The following is a 25065-nucleotide window of genomic DNA, read 5'->3' on the forward strand; positions in this document are numbered from 1 at the left end:
AGATAGCGGTGCTGATATTTCCATGTTTATACAGGTAGCGGTGTAGATATTTCCATGTTTATACAGATAGTGGTGTAGATATTTCCATGTTTATACAGATTGCGGTGTAGATATTTCCAAGTTTATACAGATAGCGGTGTAGATATCTCCATCTTAATACAGATGGCGGTGTAGATATTTATATGTTCATACAGATGGCGGTGCAGATATTTCCATGTTCTTACGGATGGCGGTGTAGATATTTCCATGTTCATACAGATAGCGGTGTAGTTATTTCCATGTGTAAAGAGATGGCTGTGTAGATATTCCCATGTATATGCAGATAGCAGTGTAAATATTTCCATTTTCAAGCAGATAGCGGTGTATATACTTCCCTGTTCAAACAGATAGCGGTGTAGATATTTCCATGTTCATACAGATAGTGGTGAAGATATTTCCATATTCATACAGATAGCGGTGTACCTATTTCCATGTTCATACAGATAGCGGTGTGGATATTTCCATGTTCATATAGATAGCGGTGTAGATATTTCCATGTTTATACCGGTAGCGGTGTAGATATTTCCATGTTTATACAGATAGCGGTGAAGATGTATGTATGTTTACACAGATAGCGGTGTAGATATTTTCATGTTCATCCAGATGGCTGTGTAGATATTTCCATGTTCATACAGATGGCCGTGAAGATATTTCCATGTTCATACAGATAGCGGTGTAGATATTTCCATGTTTATACAGATAGCGGTGTAGATATTTCCATGTTCATACGGATAGCAGTGTAGCTATTTCCATGTTCATACAGATAGCGGTGTAGATATTTCCATGTTCATCCAGATGGCTGTGTCGATATATCCATGTTCATACAGATGGCGGTGAAGATATTTCCATGTTCATACAGATAGCGGTGTAGATATTTCCATGTTCATACAGATAGTGGTGTAGATATTTCCATGTTCATACAGATAGCGGTGTAGCTATTTCCATGTTCATACAGATAGCGGTGTAGATATTTCCTTGTTCATCCAGACGGCTGTGTAGCTATTTACATGTTCATACAGATAGCGGTGCTGATATTTCCATGTTTATACAGGTAGCAGTGTAGATATTTCCTTGTTTATACAGAAAGCGGCATAAATATTTCCATGTTTATACAGATAGCGGTGTAGATATTTCCAAGTTTATACAGATAGCGGTGTAGATATCTCCATCTTAATACAGATGGCGGTGTAGATATTTATATGTTCATACAGATGTCGGTGCAGATATTTCCATGTTCATACAGATGGCGGTGTAGATATTTCCATGTTTATAGAGATAGCAGTGTAGTTATTTCCATGTGTAAAGAGATAGCTTTGTAGATATTTCCATGTATATGCAGATAGCTGTGTAGATATTTCCATTTTCATGCAGATAGCAGTGAAGATGTATACGTGTTTACACAGATAGCGGTGTAGATATTTCCATGTTCATACTGATAGCGGTGTTGATATTTCCATGTTCATACAGATGGCTGTGTAGATATATCTATGTTCTTATAGATGGCGGAGAAGATATTTCCATGTTCATACAGATAGCGGTGTAGATATTTCCATGTTCATACAGATAGCGGTGTAGATATTTCCATGTTCATACAGATAGCGGTGTAGATATTTCCATGTTCATACAGATAGCGGTGTAGATATTTCCATGTTCATCCAGATGGCAGTGTAGATATATCCATGTTCATACAGATGGCGGTGAAGATATTTCCATGTTCATACAGATAGCTGTGCAGATATTTCCATGTTCATTCAGATAGCCGTGTAGATATTGCCATGTTTATACCGATAGCGGTGCTGATACTTCCATGTTTATACAGGTAGCGGTGTACATATTTCCATGTTTATACAGATAGCGGTGTAGATATTTCCATGTTCATACAGATAGCGGTGTAGATAATTCCATGTTCATAAAGATAGCGGTGTAGATATTTACATGTTCATACAGATAGCGGTGCTGATATTTCCATGCTTATACAGGTAGCGGTGTAGACATTTCCATGTTTATACAGATAGTGGTGTAGATATTTCCATGTTTATACAGATAGCGGTGTAGATATTCCCAAGTTTATACAGATACCGGTGTAGATATCTCCATCTTAATACAGACGGCGGTGTAGATATTTACATGTTCATACAGATGGCGGTGCAGATATTTCCATGTTCATACAGATGGCGGTGTAGATATTTCCATGTTTATAGAGATAGCGGTGTAGTTATTTCCATGTGTAAAGCGATAGCTGTGTAGATTTTCCCATGTATATGCAGATAGCTGTGTAGATATTTCCATTTTAAAGCAGATAGCGGTGTATATACTTCCCTGTTGAAACAGATACCGGTGTAGATATTTCCATGTTCATACAGATAGTGGTGTAGATATTTCCATGTTCATACAGATAGCGGTGTGGATATTTCCATGTTCATAGAGAGAGCGGTGTAGATATTTCCATGTTTATACAGGTAGCGGTGTAGATATTTCCATGTTTATACAGATAGCGGTGAAGATGTATGCATGTTTACACAGATAGCGGTGTAGATATTTTCATGTTCATCCAGATGGCTGTGTAGATATTTCCATGTTCATACAGATAGCGGTGTAGATATTTCCAAGTTCATCCAGATGGCTGTGTAGATATATCCATGTTCATACAGATGGCGGTGAAGATATTTCCATGTTCATACAGATAGCGGTGTAGATATTTCCATGTTTATACAGATAGCGGTGTAGATATTTCCATGTTCATACAGATAGCAGTGTAGCTATTTCCATGTTCATACAGATAGCGGTGTAGATATTTCCATGTTCATCCAGATGGCTGTGTAGATATATCCATGTTCATACAGATGGCGGTGAAGATATTTCCATGTTCATACAGATAGCGGTGTAGATATTTCCATGTTCATACAGATAGTGGTGTAGATATTTCCATGTTCATAAAGATAGCGGTGTAGCTATTTCCATGTTCATACAGATAGCGGTGTAGATATTTCCATGTTCATCCAGATGGCTGTGTAGCTATTTACATGATCATACAGATAGCGGTGCTGATATTTCCATGTTTATGCAGGTAGCAGTGTAGATATTTCCTTGTTTATACAGAAAGCGGCGTAGATATTTCCATGTATTTACATATAGCGGTGTAGATATTTCCAAGTTTATACAGATAGCGGTGTAGATATCTCCATCTTAATACAGATGGCGGTGTAGATATTTATATGTTCATACAGATGTCGGTGCAGATATTTCCATGTTCATACAGATGGCGGTGTAGATATTTCCATGTTTATAGAGATAGCAGTGTAGTTATTTCCATGTGTAAAGAGATAGCTTTGTAGATATTTCCATGTATATGCAGATAGCTGTGTAGATATTTCCATTTTCATGCAGATAGCAGTGAAGATGTATACATGTTTACACAGATAGCGGTGTAGATATTTCCATGTTCATACTGATAGCGGTGTTGATATTTCCATGTTCATACAGATGGCTGTGTAGATATATCTATGTTCTTACAGATGGCGGAGAAGATATTTCCATGTTCATACAGATAGCGGTGTAGATATTTCCATGTTCATACAGATAGCGGTGTAGATATTTCCATGTTCATACAGATAGCGGTGTAGATATTTCCATGTTCATACAGATAGCGGTGTAGATATTTCCATGTTCATCCAGATGGCAGTGTAGATATATCCATGTTCATACAGATGGCGGTGAAGATATTTCCATGTTCATACAGATAGCTGTGCAGATATTTCCATGTTCAATCAGATAGCCGTGTAGATATTGCCATGTTTATACCGATAGCGGTGCTGATACTTCCATGTTTATACAGGTAGCGGTGTACATATTTCCATGTTTATACAGATAGCGGTGTAGATATTTCCATGTTCATACAGATAGCGGTGTAGATAATTCCATGTTCATAAAGATAGCGGTGTAGATATTTACATGTTCATACAGATAGCGGTGCTGATATTTCCATGCTTATACAGGTAGCGGTGTAGACATTTCCATGTTTATACAGATAGTGGTGTAGATATTTCCATGTTTATACAGATAGCGGTGTAGATATTCCCAAGTTTATACAGATAGCGGTGTAGATATCTCCATCTTAATAGAGATGGAGGTGTAGATATTTACATGTTCATACAGATGGCGGTGCAGATATTTCCATGTTCATACAGATGGCGGTGTAGATATTTCCATGTTTATAGAGATAGCGGTGTAGTTATTTCCATGTGTAAAGAGATAGCTGTGTAGATTTTCCCATGTATATGCAGATAATTGTGTAGATATTTCCATTTTAAAGCAGATAGCGGTGTATATACTTCCCTGTTCAAACAGATACCGGTGTAGATATTTCCATGTTCATACAGATAGTGGTGTAGATATTTCCATGTTCATACAGATAGCGGTGTAGTTATTTCCATGTTCATACAGATAGCGGTGTGGATATTTCCATGTTCATAGAGAGAGCGGTGTAGATATTTCCATGTTTATACAGGTAGCGGTGTAGATATTTCCATGTTTATACAGATAGCGGTGAAGATGTCTGCATGTTTACACAGATAGCGGTGTAGATATTTTCAAGTTCATCCAGATGGCTGTGTAGATATTTCCATGTTCATACAGATAGCGGTGTAGATATTTCCATGTTCATCCAGATGGCTGTGTAGATATATCCATGTTCATACAGATGGCGGTGAAGATATTTCCATGTTCATACAGATAGCGGTGTAGATATTTCCATGTTTATACAGATAGCGGTGTAGATATTTCCATGTTCATACAGATAGCAGTGTAGCTATTTCCATGTTCATACAGATAGCGGTGTAGATATTTCCATGTTCATCCAGATGGCTGTGTGGATATATCCATGTTCATACAGATGGCGGTGAAGATATTTCCATGTTCATACAGATAGCGGTGTAGATATTTCCATGTTCATACAGATAGTGGTGTAGATATTTCCATGTTCATAAAGATAGCGGTGTAGCTATTTCCATGTTCATACAGATAGCGGTGTAGATATTTCCATGTTCATCCAGATGGCTGTGTAGCTATTTACATGATCATACAGATAGCGGTGCTGATATTTCCATGTTTATGCAGGTAGCAGTGTAGATATTTCCTTGTTTATACAGAAAGCGGCGTAGATATTTCCATGTATTTACATATAGCGGTGTAGATATTTCCAAGTTTATACAGATAGCGGTGTAGATATCTCCATCTTAATACAGATGGCGGTGTAGATATTTATATGTTCATACAGATGTCGGTGCAGATATTTCCATGTTCATACAGATGGCGGTGTAGATATTTCCATGTTTATAGAGATAGCAGTGTAGTTATTTCCGTGTGTAAAGAGATAGCTTTGTAGATATTTCCATGTATATGCAGATAGCTGTGTAGATATTGCCATGTTTATACCGATAGCGGTGCTGATACTTCCATGTTTATACAGGTAGCGGTGTATATATTTCCATGTTTATACAGATAGCGGTGTAGATATTTCCATGTTCATACAGGTAGCGGTATAGATATTTCCATGTTTATACAGATAGCGGTGTAGATATATCCTTCTTCATACAGTTGGCGGTGTAGATATTTATATGTTCATTCAGATGGCGGTGCGGATATTTCCATGTTCATACAGATGGCGGTGTAGATATTTCCATGTTTATAGAGATACCGGTGTAGTTATTTCCAAGTGTAAAGAGATAGCTGTGCAGATATTTCCATGTATATGCAGATAGCTGTGTAGATATTTCCATTTTCATGCAGATAGCGGTGTAGATATTTCCATGTTCAAACAGATAGCGGTGTAGATATTTCCATGTTTATACACATAGCGGTGAAGATATTTCCATGTTTATACAGATAGCGGTGTAGATATTTCCGTGTTTATACAGATAGCGGTGTAGATATTTCCATGTTCATACAGATAGCGGTGTATGTATTTCCATGTTCATACAGATAGCGGTGTAGATATTTCCATGTTTATACAGATAGCGGTGAAGATGTATGCTTGTTTACACAGATAGCGGTGTAGATATTTCCATGTTCATCCAGATGGCTGTGTAGATATATCCATGTTCATACAGATGGCGGTGAAGATATTTCCATGTTCATAGAGATAGCGGTGTAGATATTTACATGTTCATACAGATAGCGGTGCTGATATTTCCATGTTTATACAGGTAGCGGTGTAGATATTTCCATGTTTATACAGATAGTGGTGTAGATATTTCCATGTTTATACAGATTGCGGTGTAGATATTTCCAAGTTCATACAGATAGCGGAGTGGATATTTCCATGTTCATAGAGATAGCGGTGTAGATATTTCCATGTTCATACAAATAGCGGTGCTGATATTTCCATGTTTATACAGGTAGCGGTGTAGATATTTCCATGTTTATACAGATAGCGGTGAAGATGTATGCATGTTTACACATATAGCGGTGTAGATATTTTCATGTTCATCCAGATGGCTGTGTAGATATTTCCATGTTCATACAGATAGCGGTGTAGATATTTCCATATTCATCCAGATGGCTGTGTAGATATATCCATGTTCATACAGATGGCAATGAAGATATTTCCATGTTCATACAGATAGCGGTGTAGATATTTCCATGTTCATACAGATAGCGGTTTAGATATTTCCGTGTTCATACCGATAGCGGTGCTGATATTTCCATGTTTATACAGGTAGCGGTGTAGATATTTCCATGTTTATACAGAAAGCGGTGTAGATATTTCCATGTTCATACGGATAGCAGTGTAGCTATTTCCATGTTCATACAGATAGCGGTGTGGATATTTCCATGTTCATATAGATAGCGGTGTAGATATTTCCATGTTTATACAGGTAGCGGTGTAGTTATTTCCATGTGTAAAGAGATAGCTGTGTAGATTTTCCCATGTATATGCAGATAGCTGTGTCGATATTTCCATTTTCAAGCAGATAGCGGTGTATATAGTTCCCTGTTCAAACAGATACCGGTGTAGATATTTCCATGTTCATACAGATAGTGGTGTAGATATTTCCATGTTCATAGAGATAGCGGTGTAGCTATTTCCATGTTCATACAGATAGCGGTGTGGATATTTCCATGTTTATACAGATAGCGGTGTAGATATTTCCATGTTTATGCAGATAGTTGTGTAGATATCTCCATCTTAATACAGATGGCGGTGTAAATATTTAAATGTTCATTCAGATGGCTGTGTAGACATATCCATGTTCATACAGATGGTGGTGAAGATATTTCCATGTTCATACAGATAGCGGTGTAGGTATTTCCATGTTCATACAGATAGCGGTGTAGATATTTCCATGTTCATACAGATGGCTGTGTAGATATATCCATGTTCCTACAGATGGCGGTGAAGATATTTCCATGTTCATACAGATGGCGGTGTAGATATTTCCATGTTCATACAGATAGCGGGGCTGATATTTCCATGTTTGTCCATGTAGCGGTGTAGATATTTCCATGTTTATACAGATAGCGGTGTAGATATTTCCATGTTTATACACATAGCGGTGTAGATATTTCCATGTTCATACAGATAGCGGTGTATGTATTTCCATGTTCATACAGATAGTGGTGTAGATATTTCCATTTTCATGCAGATAGCGGTGTATATAGTTCCCTGTTCAAACAGTTAGCGGTGTAGATATTTCCATGTTCATAAAGATAGCGGTGTAGATATTTCCATGTTTATAAAGATAGCGGTGAAGTTGTATGCATGTTTTCTCAGATAGCGTTGTAGATATTTCCACGTTCATCCAGATGGCTGTGTAGATATATCCATGTTCATACAGATGGCGGTGAAGATATTTCCATGTTCATACAGATAGCGGTGTAGATATCTCCATCTTAATACAGATGGCGGTGTAGATATTTATATGTTCATACAGATGGCGGTGCGGATATTTCCATGTTCATACGGATGGCGGTGAAGATATTTCCATGTTCATACAGATGGCGGTGTAGAAACTTCCATGTTCATACTGATAGCGGTGCTGATATTTCCATGTTTATACAGGTAGCGGTGTAGATATTTCCATGTTTATACAGATAGCAGTGTAGATATTTCCGTGTTTATACACATAGCAGTGTAGATATTTCCATGTCTATACAGATAGCGGTGTAGATATTTCCATGTTTATGCAGATAGTGGTGTAGATATCTCCATCTTAATACAGATGGCGGTGTAGATATTTAAATGTTCATACAGATGGCAGTGCAGATATTTCCATGTTCATACAGATGGCGGTGTAGATATTTCCATGTTCGTACAGATAGCGGTGTAGTTATTTCCATGTGTAAAGAGATACCTGTGTAGATATTTCCATGTATAAGCAGATAGCTGTGTAGATATTTCCGTTTTCATGCAGATAGCGGTGTATATATTTACCTGTTTAAAGAGTTAGTGGTGTAGATATTTCCATGTTCATAAAGATAGCGGTGTAGATATTTCCATGTTTATACAGATAGCGGTGAAGATGTATGCATGTTTTCACAGATATCGGTGTAGATATTTCCATGTTCATCCACATGGCTGTGTAGATATATCCATGTTCATACAGATGGCGGTGAAGATACTTCCATGTTCATACAGATAGCGGTGTAGATATTTCCATGTTCATACAGATAGCGGTGTAGATATTGCCATGTTCATCCAGATGGCTGTGTAGATATATCCATGTTCATACAGATGGCGGTGAAGATATTTCCATGTTCATACAGATGGCGTTGTAGACATTTCCATGTTCATACAGATAGCCGTGTAGATATTGCCATGTTCATACCGATTGCGGTGCTTATACTTCCATGTTTATACAGGTAGCGGTGTACATATTTCCGTGTTTATACAGGTAACGGTGTAGATATTTCCATGTTCATACAGATAGCGGTGTATGTATTTCCATGTTCATGCAGATAGCGGTGTAGATATTTCCATGTTCATCCTGATGGCTGTGTAGATATTTCCATGTTCATACAGATAGCGGTGTAGATATTTCCATGTTCATGCAGATAGCAGTGTAGATATTTCCATGTTCATCCAGATGGCTGTGTAGATATATCCATGTTCATACAGATGGCGGTGAAGATATTTCCATGTTCATACAGATGGCGTTGTAGATATTTCCATGTTCATACAGATAGCCGTGTAGATATTGCCATTTTCATACCGTTAGCGGTGCTGATACTTCCATGTTTATACAGGTAGCGGTGTACATATTTCCGTGTTTATACAGGTAACGGTGTAGATATTTCCATGTTCATACAGATAGCGGTCTAGATATTTCCATGTTTATACAGATAGCGGTGTAGATATCTCCTTCTTAATACAGATGGCGGTGTAGATATTTATATGTTCATGCAGATTGCGGTGCAGATATTTCCATGTTCATACAGATGGTGGTGTAGATATTTCCATGTTTATAGAGATAGCGGTGTAGTTATTTCCATGTGCAGAGAGATAGCTGTGTAGATATTTCCATGTATATGCAGATAGCTGTGTAGATATTTCCATTTTCATGCAGATAGCGGTGTAGATATTTCCATGTTCAAACAGATAGCGGTGTAGATATTTCCATGTTCATACAGATAGCGGTGTGGATATTTCCATGTTTATACAGATAGCGGTGAAGATGTATGCATGTTTACACAGATAGAGGTGTAGATATATCTATGTTCATACAGATAGCGGTGTAGATATTTCCATGTTCATCCAGACGGCTGTGTAGACATATCCATGTTCATAAAGATGGCGGTGAAGATATTTCCATGTTCATACAGATGGCTGTGTAGATATATCCATGTTCATACAGATGACGGTGAACATTTTTCCATGTTCATACAGATGGCGGTGAAGATATTTCCATCTTCATACAGATAGCGGTGCTGATATTTCCATGTTTATACAGGTTGCAGTGTAGATATTTCCATGTTTATGCAGATAGCGGTGTAGATATTTCCATGTTTATACACATAGCGGTGTAGATATTTCCATGTTTATACAGATAGCGGTGTAGATATCTCCATCTTAATACAGATGGCGGTGTAGATATTTATATGTTCATACAGATGTCGGTGCAGATATTTCTATGTTCATACAGATGGCGGTGAAGATATTTCCATGTTCATACAGATGGCGGTGTAGATACTTCCATGTTCATACTGATAGCGGTGCTGATATATCCATGTTTATACAGGTAGCGGTGTAGATATTTCCATGTTTATACAGATAGCGGTGTAGATATTTCCATGTTTATACACATAGCGGTGTAAATATTTCCATGTTTATACAGATAGCGGTGTAGATATCTCCATCTTAATACAGATGGCGGTGTAGGTATTTTATGTTTATTCAGATGGCGGTGCAGATATTTCCATGTTCATACAGATGGCGGTGTAGATATTTCCATGTTCATACAGATAGCGGTGTAGATATTTCCATATTCATCCCGATGTCTGTGTAGATATATCAATGTTCATAGAGATGGCGGTGAAGACATTTCCATGTTCATATAGATAGCGGTGTAGATATTTCCATGTTCATACAGATAGCCGTGTAGATATTGCCATGTTCATGCCGATAGCGGTGCTGATACTTCCATGTTTATACAGGTAGCGGTGAACATATTTCCGTGTTTATACAGATAGCGGTGTAGATATTTCCATGTTAATACAGATAGCGGTGTAGATATTTCCATGTTTATAGAGATAGCGGTGTAGTTATTTCCATGTGTAAAGAGATAGCTGTGTAGATATTTCCATTTATATGCAGATAGTTGTGTAGATATTTCCATTTTCATGCAGATAGCGGTGTAGATATTTCCATGTTCAAACAGATAGCGGTGTACATATTTCCATGTTCATACAGATAGCGGTGTAGATATTTCCATGTTTATACAGATAGCGGTGAAGATGTATGCATGTTTACACAGATAGTGGTGTAGAGATTTCCATGTTCATACAGATATCGGTGTAGATATTTCCATGTTCATAAAGATAGCGGTGTAGATAATTCCACATTTATACAGATAGCGGTGAAGTTGTATGCATGTTTACACAGATAGCGGTGTAGATATTTCCACGTTCATCCAGATGGCTGTGTAGATATATCCATGTTCATACAGATGGCGGTGAAGATATTTCCATGTTCATACAGATAGCGGTGTAGATATCTCCATCTTAATACAGATGGCGGTGTAGATATTTATATGTTCATACAGATGGAGGTGCAGATATTTCCATATTCATACGGATGGCGGTGAAGATATTTCCATGTTCATACAGATGGCGGTGTAGAAACTTCCATGTTCATACTGATAGCTGTGCTGATATTTCCATGTTTATACAGGTAGCGGTGTAGATATTTCCATGTTTATACAGATAGCAGTGTAGATATTTCCGTGTTTGTACACATAGCGGTGTAGATATTTCCATGTCTATACAGATAGCGGTGTAGATATTTCCGTGTCTATACAGATAGCGGTGTAGATATTTCCATGTTTATGCAGATAGTGGTGTAGATATCTCCATCTTAATACAAATGGCGGTGTAGATATTTAAATATTCATACAGATGGCGGTGCAGATATTTCCATGTTCATACAGATGGCGGTGTAGATATTTCCATGTTCGTACAGATAGCGGTGAATTTATTTCCATGTGTAAAGCGATAGCTGTGTAGATATTTCTTGTATAAGCAGATAGCTGTGTAGATATTTCCGTTTTCATGCAGATAGCGGTGTATATATTTCCCTGTTCAAACAGTTAGCGGTGTAGATATTTCCATGTACATAAAGATAGCGGTGTAGATATTTCCATGTTTATACAGATAGCGGTGAAGATGTATGCATGTTTACACAGATAGCGGTGTAGATATTTCCATGTTTATCCACATGGCTGTGTAGATATATCCATGTTCATACAGAAGGCGGTGAAGATATTTCCATGTTCATACAGATAGCGGTGCACATATTTCCATGTTCATACAGATAGCGGTGTAGATATTTCCATGTTCATAAAGATAGCGGTGTATGTATTTCCATGTTCATACAGATAGCGGTGTAGATATTTCCATGTTCATCCTGATGGCTGTGTAGATATTTCCATGTTCATACAGATAGCGGTGTAGATATTTCCATGTTCATACAGATAGCGGTGTAGATATTTCCATGTTCATCCTGATGGCTGTGTAGATATATCCATGTTCATACAGATGGCGGTGAAGATATTTCCATGTTCATACAGATGGCGTTGTAGATATTTCCATGTTCATACAGATAGCCGTGTAAATATTGCCATGTTCATACCGATAGCGGTGCTGATACTTCCATGTTTATACAGTTAGCGGTGTACATATTTCCGTGTTTATACAGGTAGCGGTGTAGATATTTCCATGTTCATACAGATAGCGGTGTAGATATTTCCATGTTCAAACAGATAGCGGTGTAGATATTTCCATGTTCATACAGAAAGCGGTGTAGATATTTCCATGTTTATACAGATAGCGGTGAATATGTATGCATGTTTACACAGATAGCGGTGTAGATATTTCCATGTTCATCCAGACGGCTGTTTAGACATATCCATGTTCATACAGATGGCGTTGAAGATATTTCCATGCTTATACAGAAGCTGTGTAGATATATCCATGTTGATACAGATGGCGGTGAAGATTTTTCCATGCTCATACAGATGGCGGTGTAGATATTTCCATGTTCATACAGATAGCGGTGCTGATATTTCCATGTTTAGAGTGATAGCGGTGTAGTTATTTCCATGTGCAAAGAGATAGCTGTGTAGATATTTCCATGTATATGGAGATAGCTGTGTAGATATTTCCATTTTCATGCAGATAGCGGTGTAGATAGTTCCATGTTCAAACAGATAGCGGTGTAGATATTTCCATGTTCATACAGATAGCGGTGTGGATATTTCCATTTTTATACAGATAGCGGTGAAGATGTATGCATGTTTACACAGATAGCGGTGTAGATATTTCCATGTTCATACAGATAGCGGTGTAGATATTTCCATGTTCATCCAGACGGCTGTGTAGACATATCCATGTTCATACAGATGGCGGTGAAGATATTTCCTTGTTCATACAGATGGCGGTGTAGATATTTATATGTTCATACAGATGGCGGTGCAGATATTTCCATGTTCATACAGATGGCGGTGAAGATATTTCCATGTTCATACAGATTGCGGTGTAGATACTTCCATGTTCATACTGATAGCGGTGCTGATATTTCCATGTTTATACAGGTAGCGGTGTAGATATTTCCATGTTTATACATATAGCGGTGTAGATATTTCCATGTTTATACACATAGCGGTGTAGATATTTCCATGTTTATACAGATAGCGGTGTAGATATCTCCATCTTAATACAGATGGCGGTGTAGATATTTCCATGTTCATACAGATAGCGGTGCTGATATTTCCATGTTTATACATGTAGCGGTGTAGATATTTCCATGTTCATACAGATAGCGGTGTATGTATTTCCATGTTCATACCGATAGCGGTGTAGCTATTTCCATGTTCATACAGATAGCGGTGTAGATATTTCCATGTTCATCCAGATGGCTGTGTAGCTATTTACATGTTCATACAGATAGCGGTGCTGATATTTCCATGTTTATACAGGTAGCAGTGTAGATATTTCCTTGTTTATACAGAAAGCGGCATAGATATTTCCATGTTTATACAGATAGCGGTGTAGATATTTCCAAGTTTATACAGATAGCGGTGTAGATATCTCCATCTTAATACAGATGGCGGTGTAGATATTTATATGTTCATACAGATGTCGGTGCAGATATTTCCATGTTCATTCAGATGGCGGTGTAGATATTTCCATGTTTATAGAGATAGCAGTGTAGTTATTTCCATGTGTAAAGAGATAGCTTTGTAGATATTTCCATGTATATGCAGATAGCTGTGTGGACATTTCCATTTTCATGCAGATAGCGGTGTATATATTTCCCTGTTCAAACAGTTAGCGGTGTAGATATTTCCATGTTCATAAAGATAGCAGTGTAGATATTTCCATGTTTATACAGATAGCGGTGAAGATGTATGCATGTTTACACAGATAGAGGTGTAGATATTTCCATGTTCATCCAGATGGCTGCGTAGATATATCCATGTTCATACAGATAGCGGTGTAGATATTTCCATGTTCATACAGATACTGGTGCAGATATTTCCATGTTCATCCAGATGGCTGTGTAGATATATCCATGTTCATACAGATGTCGGTGAAGATATTTCCATGTTCATACAGATAGCGGTGTAGATATTTCCATGTTCATACAGATAGCGGTGTAGATATTTCCATGTTCATACTAATAGCGGTGTATGTATTTCCATGTTCATACAGATAGCAGTGTAGATATTTCCATGTTCATCCAGATGGCTGTGTAGATATATCCATGTTCATACAGATAGCGGTGTAGATATTTCCATGTTCATCCAGATGGCTGTGTAGCTATTTCCATGTTCATACAGATAGTGGTGTAGATATTTCCATGCTCATACAGATAGCGGTGTAGTTATTTCCATGTGTAAAGAGATGGCTGTGTAGATATTCCCATGTATATGCAGATAGCTGTGTAGATATTTCCATTTTCAAGCAGATAGTGGTGTATATACTTCCCTGTTCAAACAGATAGCGGTGTAGATATTTCCATGTTCATACAGATAGTGGTGTAGATATTTCCATGTTCATACAGATAGCGGTGTACATATTTCCATGTTCATACAGATAGCGGTGTAGATATTTCCATGTTCATCCAGATGTCTGTGTAGATATTTCCATGTTCATACAGATGGCGGTGAAGATATTTCCATGTTCATACAGATAGCGGTGTAGATATTTCCATGTTTATACTGATAGCGGTGTAGATATTTCCATGTTCATACGGATAGCATTGTAGCTATTTCCATGTTCATACAGATAGCGGTGTAGATATTTCCATGTTCATCCAGATGGCTGTGTAGATATATCCATGTTCATACAGATGGCGGTGAAGATATTTCCATGTTCATACAGATAGCGGTGTAGATATTTCCATGTTCATACAGATAGTGGTGTAGATATTTCCATGTTCATACAGATAGCGGTGTAGCTATTTCCATGTTCATACAGATAGCGGTGTAGATATTTCCTTGTTCATCCAGATGGCTGTGTAGCTATTTACATGTTCATACAGATAGCGGTGCTGATATTTCCATGTTTATACAGGTAGCAGTGTAGATATTTCCTTGTTTATACAGAAAGCGGCATAGATATTTCCATGTTTATACAGATAGCGGTGTAGATATTTCCAAGTTTATACAGATAGCGGTGTAGATATCTCCATCTTAATACAGATGGCGGTGTAGATATTTTTATGTTCATACAGATGTCGGTGCAGATATTTCCATGTTCATACAGATGGCGGTGTAGATATTTCCATGATTATAGAGATAGCAGTGTAGTTATTTCCATGTGTAAAGAGATAGCTTTGTAGATATTTCCATGTATATGCAGATAGCTGTGTAGATATTTCCATTTTCATGCAGATAGCGGTGAAGATGTATACATGTTTACACAGATAGCGGTGTAGATATTTCCATGTTCATACTGATAGCGGTGTAGATATTTCCATGTTCATACAGATGGCTGTGTAGATATATCTATGTTCTTACAGATGGCGGAGAAGATATTTCCATGTTCATACAGATAGCGGTGTAGATATTTCCATGTTCATACAGATAGTGGTGTAGATATTTCCATGTTCATACAGATAGCGGTGTAGCTATTTCCATGTTCATACAGATAGCGGTGTAGATTTTTCCATGTTCATAGAGATAGCGGTGTAGATATTTACATGTTCATATAGATAGCGGTGCTGATATTTCCATGTTTATACAGGTAGCGGTGTAGATATTTCCATGTTTATACAGATAGCGGTGAAGATGTATGTATGTTTACACAGATAGCGGTGTAGTTATTTTCATGTTCATCCAGATGGCTGTGTAGATATTTCCATGTTCATACAGATGGCGGTGAAGATATTTCCATGTTCATACAGATAGCGGTGTAGATATTTCCATGTTTATACAGATAGCGGTGTAGATATTTCCATGTTCATACAGATAGCGGTGTAGCTATTTCCATGTTCATACAGATAGCGGTGTAGATATTTCCATGTTCATCCAGATGGCTGTGTCGATATATCCATGTTCATACAGATGGCGGTGAAGATATTTCCATGTTCATACAGATAGCGGTGTAGATATTTCCATGTTCATACAGATAGTGGTGTAGATATTTCCATGTTCATACAGATAGCGGTGTAGCTATTTCCATGTTCATACAGATAGCAGTGTAGATATTCCTTGTTCATCCAGATGGCTGTGTAGCTATTTACATGTTCATACAGATAGCGGTGCTGATATTTCCATGTTTATACAGGTAGCAGTGTAGATATTTCCTTGTTTATACAGAAAGCGGCATAGACATTTCCATGTTTATACAGATAGCGGTGTAGATATTTCCAAGTTTATACAGATAGCGGTGTAGATATCTCCATCTTAATACAGATGGCGGTGTAGATATTTATATGTTCATACAGATGTCGGTGCAGATATTTCCATGTTCATACAGATGGCGGTGTAGATATCTCCATGTTTATAGAGATAGCAGTGTAGTTATTTCCATGTGTAAAGAGATAGCTTTGTAGATATTTCCATGTATATGCAGATAGCTGTGTAGATATTTCCATTTTCATGCAGATAGCGGTGAAGATGTATACATGTTTACACAGATAGCGGTGTAGATATTTCCATGTTCATACTGATAGCGGTGTAGATATTTCCATGTTCATACAGCTGGCTGTGTAGATATATCTATGGTCTTACAGATGGCGGAGAAGATATTTCCATGTTCATACAGATAGCGGTGTAGATATTTCCATGTTCATACAGATAGCGGTGTAGATATTTCCATGTTCATACAGATAGCGGTGTAGATATTTCCATGTTCATCCAGATGGCTGTATAGATATATCCATGTTCATACAGATGGCGGTGAAGATATTTCCATGTTCATACAGATAGCGGTGCAGATATTTCCATGTTCATACAGATGGTGGTGTAGATATTTCCATGTTCATACAGATGGCTGTGTAGATATATCCAAGTTCATACAGATAGCGGTGAAGATATTTCCATGTTCATAAAGATGGCGGTGTAGATATTTCCATGTTCATACCGATAGCGGTGCTGATATTTCCATGTTTATACAGGTAGCGGTGTAGATATTTCCATGTTTATACAGATAGCGGTGTGGATATTTCCATGTTTATACACATAGCGGTGTAGATATTTCCATGTTTATACAGACAGCGGTGTAGATATTTCCGTGTTTATACAGATAGCGGTGTAGATATTTCCATGTTCATACAGATAGCGGTGTATGTATTTCCATGTTCATACAGATAGCGGTGTAGATATTTCCATTTTCATGCAGATAGCGGTGTATATATTTCCGTGTTCAAACAGTTAGCGGTTTAGATATTTCCATGTTCATAAACATAGCGGTGTAGATATTTCCATGTTTATACAGATAGCGGTGTGGATATCTCCTTCTTTATACAGATGGCAGTGTAGATATTTATATGTTCATACAGATGGCGGTGCAGATATTTCCATGTTCATACAGATGGTGGTGTAGATATTTCCATGTTTATAGAGATAGCGGTGTAGTTATTTCCATGTGTAAAGAGATAGCTGTGTATATATTTCCATGTATATGCAGATAGCTGGGTAGATATTTCCATTTTCATGCAGATAGCGGTGTAGATACTTCCATGTTCAAACAGGTAGCGGTGTAGTTATTTCCGTGTTCGTACAGATAGCGGTGTAGATATTTCCATGTTTATACAGATAGCGGTGAAGATGTATGCATGTTTACACAGATAGCGGTGTAGATGTTTCCATGTTCATACTGATAGCGATGTAGATATTTCCATGTTTATCCAGATGGCTGTGTAGATATATCCATGTTCATACAGATGGCGGTGAAGATATTTCCATGTTCATACAGATAGCGGTGTAGATATTTCCATGTATATCGAGATGGCTGTGTAGATATATCCATGTTCATACAGATAGCGGTGAAGATATTTCCATGTTCATACAGATAGCGGTGTAGCTATTTCCATGTTCATACAGATAGCGGTGTAGATTTTTCCATGTTCATAGAGATAGCGGTGTAGATATTTACATGTTCATATAGATAGCGGTGCTGATATTTTCATGTTTATACAGGTAGCGGTGTAGATATTTCCATGTTTATACAGATAGTGGTGTAGATATTTCCATGTTTATACAGACTGCGGTGTAGATATTTCCAAGTTTATAGAGATAGCGGTGTAGATATCTCCATCTTAATACAGATGGCGGTGTAGATATTTATATGTTCATACAGATGGCGGTGCAGATATTTCCATGTTCATACAGATGGCGGTGTAGATATTTCCATGTTCATACAGATAGCGGTGTAGTTATTTCCATGTGTAAAGAGATGGCTGTGTAGATATTCCCATGTATATGCAGATAGCTGTGTAGATATTTCCATTTTCAAGCAGATAGCGGTGTATATACTTCCCTGTTCAAACAGATAGCGGTGTAGATATTTCCATGTTCATACAGATAGTGGTGTAGATATTTCCATGTTCATACAGATAGCGGTGTACCTATTTCCATGTTCATACAGATAGCGGTGTGGATATTTCCATGTTCATATAGATAGCGGTGTAGATATTTCCATGTTTATACAGGTAGCGGTGTAGATATTTCCATGTTTATACAGATAGAGGTGAAGATGTATGTATGTTTACACAGATAGCGGTGTAGATATTTTCATGTTCATCCAGATGGCTGTGTAGATATTTCCATGTTCATACAGATGGCGGAGAAGATATTTCCATGTTCATACAGATAGCGGTGTAGATATTTCCATGTTCATACAGATAGCGGTGTAGATATTTCCATGTTCATACAGATAGCGGTGTAGGTATTTCCATGTTCATCCAGATGGCTGTGTAGATATATCCATGTTCATACAGATGGCGGTGAAGATATTTCCATGTTCATACAGATAGCGGTGCAGATATTTCCATGTTCATACAGATGGCGGTGTAGATATTTCCATGTTCATACAGATGGCTGTGTAGATATATCCAAGTTCATACAGATAGCGGTGAAGATATTTCCATGTTCATAAAGATGGCGGTGTAGATATTTCCATGTTCATACCGATAGCGGTGCTGATATTTCCATGTTTATACAGGTAGCGGTGTAGATATTTCCATGTTTATACAGATAGCGGTGTGGATATTTCCATGTTTATACACATAGCGGTGTAGATATTTCCATGTTTATACAGACAGCGGTGTAGATATTTCCGTGTTTATACAGATAGCGGTGTAGATATTTCCATGTTCATACAGATAGCGGTGTATGTATTTCCATGTTCATACAGATAGCGGTGTAGATATTTCCATTTTCATGCAGATAGCGGTGTATATATTTCCGTGTTCAAACAGTTAGCGGTTTAGATATTTCCATGTTCATAAAGATAGCGGTGTAGATATTTCCATGTTTATACAGATAGCGGTGTAGATATCTCCTTCTTCATACAGATGGCAGTGTAGATATTTATATGTTCATAGAGATGGCGGTTCAGATATTTCCATGTTCATACAGATGGCGGTGTAGATATTTCCATGTTCATACAGATAGCGGTGTAGTTATTTCCATGTGTAAAGAGATAGCTTTGTAGATATTTCCATATATATGCAGATAGCTGTGTAGATATTTCCATTTCCATGCAGATAGCGGTGAAGATGTATACATGTTTACACAGATAGCGGTGTAGATATTTCCATGTTCATACAGATGGCGGTGAAGATATTTCCATGTTCATACAGATAGCGGTGTAGATATTTCCATGTTTATACAGATAGCGGTGTAGATATTTCCATGTTCATACGGATAGCAGTGTAGCTATTTCCATGTTCACACAGATAGCGGTGTAGATATTTCCATGTTCATACAGATAGCGGTGTAGATATTTCCATGTTCATCCAGATGGCTGTGTAGATTTATCCATGTTCATACAGATGGCGGTGAAGATATTTCCATATTCATACAGATAGCGGTGCAGATATGTCCATGTTCATACAGATAGCGGTGTAGATATTTCCATGTTCATACAGATGGCTGTGTAGATATATCCAAGTTCATACAGATAGCGGTGAAGATATTTCCATGTTCATAAAGATGGCGGTGTAGATATTTCCATGTTCATACCGATAGCGGTGCTGATATTTCTATGTTTATACAGGTAGCGGTGTAGATATTTCCATGTTTATACAGATAGCGGTGTGGATATTTCCATGTTTATACACATAGCGGTGTAGATATTTCCATGTTTATACAGATAGCGGTGTAGATGTTTCCGTGTTTATACAGATAGCGGTGTAGATATTTCCATGTTCATACAGATAGCGGTGTACGTATTTCCATGTTCACACAGATAGCGGTGTAGATATTTCCATTTTCATGCAGATAGCGGTGTATATATTTCCGTGTTCAAACAGTTAGCGGTTTAGATATTTCCATGTTCATAAAGATAGCGCTGTAGATATTTCCATGTTTATACAGATAGCGGTGAAGTTGTATGCATGTTTACACAGATAGCGGTGTAGATATTTCCATGTTCATCCAGATGGCTGTGTAGATATATTCATGTTCATACAGATGGCGGTGAAGATATTTCCATGTTCATAGAGATAGTGGTGTAGATATTTCCATGTTCATACAGATAGCGGTGTAGCTATTTCCATGTTCATACAGATAGCGGTGTAGATATTTCCATGTTCATAGAGATAGCGGTGTAGATATTTACATGTTCATACAGATAGCGGTGCTGATATTTCCATGTTTATACAGGTATCGGTGTAGATATTTCCATGTTTATACAGATAGTGGTGTAGATATTTCCATGTTTATACAGATTGCGGTGTAGATATTTCCAAGTTCATACAGATAGCGGTGTGGATATTTCCATGTTCATAGAGATAGCGGTGTAGATATTTCCATGTTCATACAAATAGCGGTTCTGATATTTCCATGTTTATACAGGTAGTGGTGTAGATATTTCCATGTTTATACAGATAGCGGTGAAGATGTATGCATGTTTACACATATAGCAGTGTAGATATTTTCATGTTCATCCAGATGGCTGTGTAGATATTTCCATGTTCATACAGATAGCGGTGTAGATATTTCCATGTTCATCCAGATGGCTGTGTAGATATATCCATGTTCATACAGATGGCAGTGAAGATATTTCCATGTTCATACAGATAGCCGTGTAGATATTTCCATGTTCATACAGATAGCGGTGTAGATATTTCCGTGTTCATTCCGATAGCGGTGCTGATATTTCCATGTTTATACAGATAGCGGTGTAGATATTTCCATGTTTATACAGATAGCGGTGTAGATATCTCCTTCTTAATACAGATGGCAGTGTAGATATTTATATGTTCATAGAGATGGCGGTGCAGATATTTCCATGTTCATACAGATGGCGGTGTAGATATTTCCATGTTCATACAGATAGCGGTGTAGTTATTTCCATTTTCAAACAGATAGCTGTATAGATATTTCCATGTATATGCAGATAGCTGTGTAGATATTTCCATTTTCATGCAGATAGCGGTGTATATATTTCCCTGTTCACACAGATCGCTGTGTAGATATTTCCATGTTCATACAAATAGTGGTGTAGATATTTCCATGTTCATACAGATAGCGGTGTAGATATTTCCATGTTCATCCAGATGGCTGTGTAGATATATCCATGTTCATACAGATAGCGGTGTAGATATTTCCATTTTCATACCTATAGTGGTGTAGATATTTCCATGTTCATACAGATAGCGGTGTAGCTATTTCCATGTTCATACAGATAGCGGTGTAGATTTTTCCATGTTCATAGAGATAGCGGTGTAGATATTTACATGTTCATATAGATAGCGGTGCTGATATTTCCATGTTTATACAGGTAGCGGTGTAGATATTTCCATGTTTATACAGATAGTGGTGTAGATATTTCCATGTTTATACAGATTGCGGTGTAGATATTTCCAAGTTTATACAGATAGCGGTGTAGATATCTCCATCTTAATACAGATGGCGGTGTAGATATTTATATGTTCATACAGATGGCGGTGCAGATATTTCCATGTTCTTACGGATGGCGGTGTAGATATTTCCATGTTCATACAGATAGCGGTGTAGTTATTTCCATGTGTAAAGAGATGGCTGTGTAGATATTCCCATGTATATGCAGATAGCAGTGTAAATATTTCCATTTTCAAGCAGATAGCGGTGTATATACTTCCCTGTTCAAACAGATAGCGGTGTAGATATTTCCATGTTCATACAGATAGTGGTGAAGATATTTCCATATTCATACAGATAGCGGTGTACCTATTTCCATGTTCATACAGATAGCGGTGTGGATATTTCCATGTTCATATAGATAGCGGTGTAGATATTTCCATGTTTATACCGGTAGCGGTGTAGATATTTCCATGTTTATACAGATAGCGGTGAAGATGTATGTATGTTTACACAGATAGCGGTGTAGATATTTTCATGTTCATCCAGATGGCTGTGTAGATATTTCCATGTTCATACAGATGGCCGTGAAGATATTTCCATGTTCATACAGATAGCGGTGTAGATATTTCCATGTTTATACAGATAGCGGTGTAGATATTTCCATGTTCATACGGATAGCAGTGTAGCTATTTCCATGTTCATACAGATAGCGGTGTAGATATTTCCATGTTCATCCAGATGGCTGTGTCGATATATCCATGTTCATACAGATGGCGGTGAAGATATTTCCATGTTCATACAGATAGCGGTGTAGATATTTCCATGTTCATACAGATAGTGGTGTAGATATTTCCATGTTCATACAGATAGCGGTGTAGCTATTTCCATGTTCATACAGATAGCGGTGTAGATATTTCCTTGTTCATCCAGACGGCTGTGTAGCTATTTACATGTTCATACAGATAGCGGTGCTGATATTTCCATGTTTATACAGGTAGCAGTGTAGATATTTCCTTGTTTATACAGAAAGCGGCATAAATATTTCCATGTTTATACAGATAGCGGTGTAGATATTTCCAAGTTTATACAGATAGCGGTGTAGATATCTCCATCTTAATACAGATGGCGGTGTAGATATTTATATGTTCATACAGATGTCGGTGCAGATATTTCCATGTTCATACAGATGGCGGTGTAGATATTTCCATGTTTATAGAGATAGCAGTGTAGTTATTTCCATGTGTAAAGAGATAGCTTTGTAGATATTTCCATGTATATGCAGATAGCTGTGTAGATATTTCCATTTTCATGCAGATAGCAGTGAAGATGTATACATGTTTACACAGATAGCGGTGTAGATATTTCCATGTTCATACTGATAGCGGTGTTGATATTTCCATGTTCATACAGATGGCTGTGTAGATATATCTATGTTCTTATAGATGGCGGAGAAGATATTTCCATGTTCATACAGATAGCGGTGTAGATATTTCCATGTTCATACAGATAGCGGTGTAGATATTTCCATGTTCATACAGATAGCGGTGTAGATATTTCCATGTTCATACAGATAGCGGTGTAGATATTTCCATGTTCATCCAGATGGCAGTGTAGATATATCCATGTTCATACAGATGGCGGTGAAGATATTTCCATGTTCATACAGATAGCTGTGCAGATATTTCCATGTTCATTCAGATAGCCGTGTAGATATTGCCATGTTTATACCGATAGCGGTGCTGATACTTCCATGTTTATACAGGTAGCGGTGTACATATTTCCATGTTTATACAGATAGCGGTGTAGATATTTCCATGTTCATACAGATAGCGGTGTAGATAATTCCATGTTCATAAAGATAGCGGTGTAGATATTTACATGTTCATACAGATAGCGGTGCTGATATTTCCATGCTTATACAGGTAGCGGTGTAGACATTTCCATGTTTATACAGATAGTGGTGTAGATATTTCCATGTTTATACAGATAGCGGTGTAGATATTCCCAAGTTTATACAGATACCGGTGTAGATATCTCCATCTTAATACAGACGGCGGTGTAGATATTTACATGTTCATACAGATGGCGGTGCAGATATTTCCATGTTCATACAGATGGCGGTGTAGATATTTCCATGTTTATAGAGATAGCGGTGTAGTTATTTCCATGTGTAAAGCGATAGCTGTGTAGATTTTCCCATGTATATGCAGATAGCTGTGTAGATATTTCCATTTTAAAGCAGATAGCGGTGTATATACTTCCCTGTTGAAACAGATACCGGTGTAGATATTTCCATGTTCATACAGATAGTGGTGTAGATATTTCCATGTTCATACAGATAGCGGTGTAGTTATTTCCATGTTCATACAGATAGCGGTGTGGATATTTCCATGTTCATAGAGAGAGCGGTGTAGATATTTCCATGTTTATACAGGTAGCGGTGTAGATATTTCCATGTTTATACAGATAGCGGTGAAGATGTATGCATGTTTACACAGATAGCGGTGTAGATATTTTCATGTTCATCCAGATGGCTGTGTAGATATTTCCATGTTCATACAGATAGCGGTGTAGATATTTCCAAGTTCATCCAGATGGCTGTGTAAATATATCCATGTTCATACAGATGGCGGTGAAGATATTTCCATGTTCATACAGATAGCGGTGTAGATATTTCCATGTTTATACAGATAGCGGTGTAGATATTTCCATGTTCATACAGATAGCAGTGTAGCTATTTCCATGTTCATACAGATAGCGGTGTAGATATTTCCATGTTCATCCAGATGGCTGTGTA

This window comes from Gorilla gorilla, chromosome 22 (assembly GCF_029281585.2).
Source record: "Gorilla gorilla gorilla isolate KB3781 chromosome 22, NHGRI_mGorGor1-v2.1_pri, whole genome shotgun sequence".
In the NCBI taxonomy this organism is placed as follows: Eukaryota; Metazoa; Chordata; class Mammalia; order Primates; family Hominidae; genus Gorilla; species Gorilla gorilla.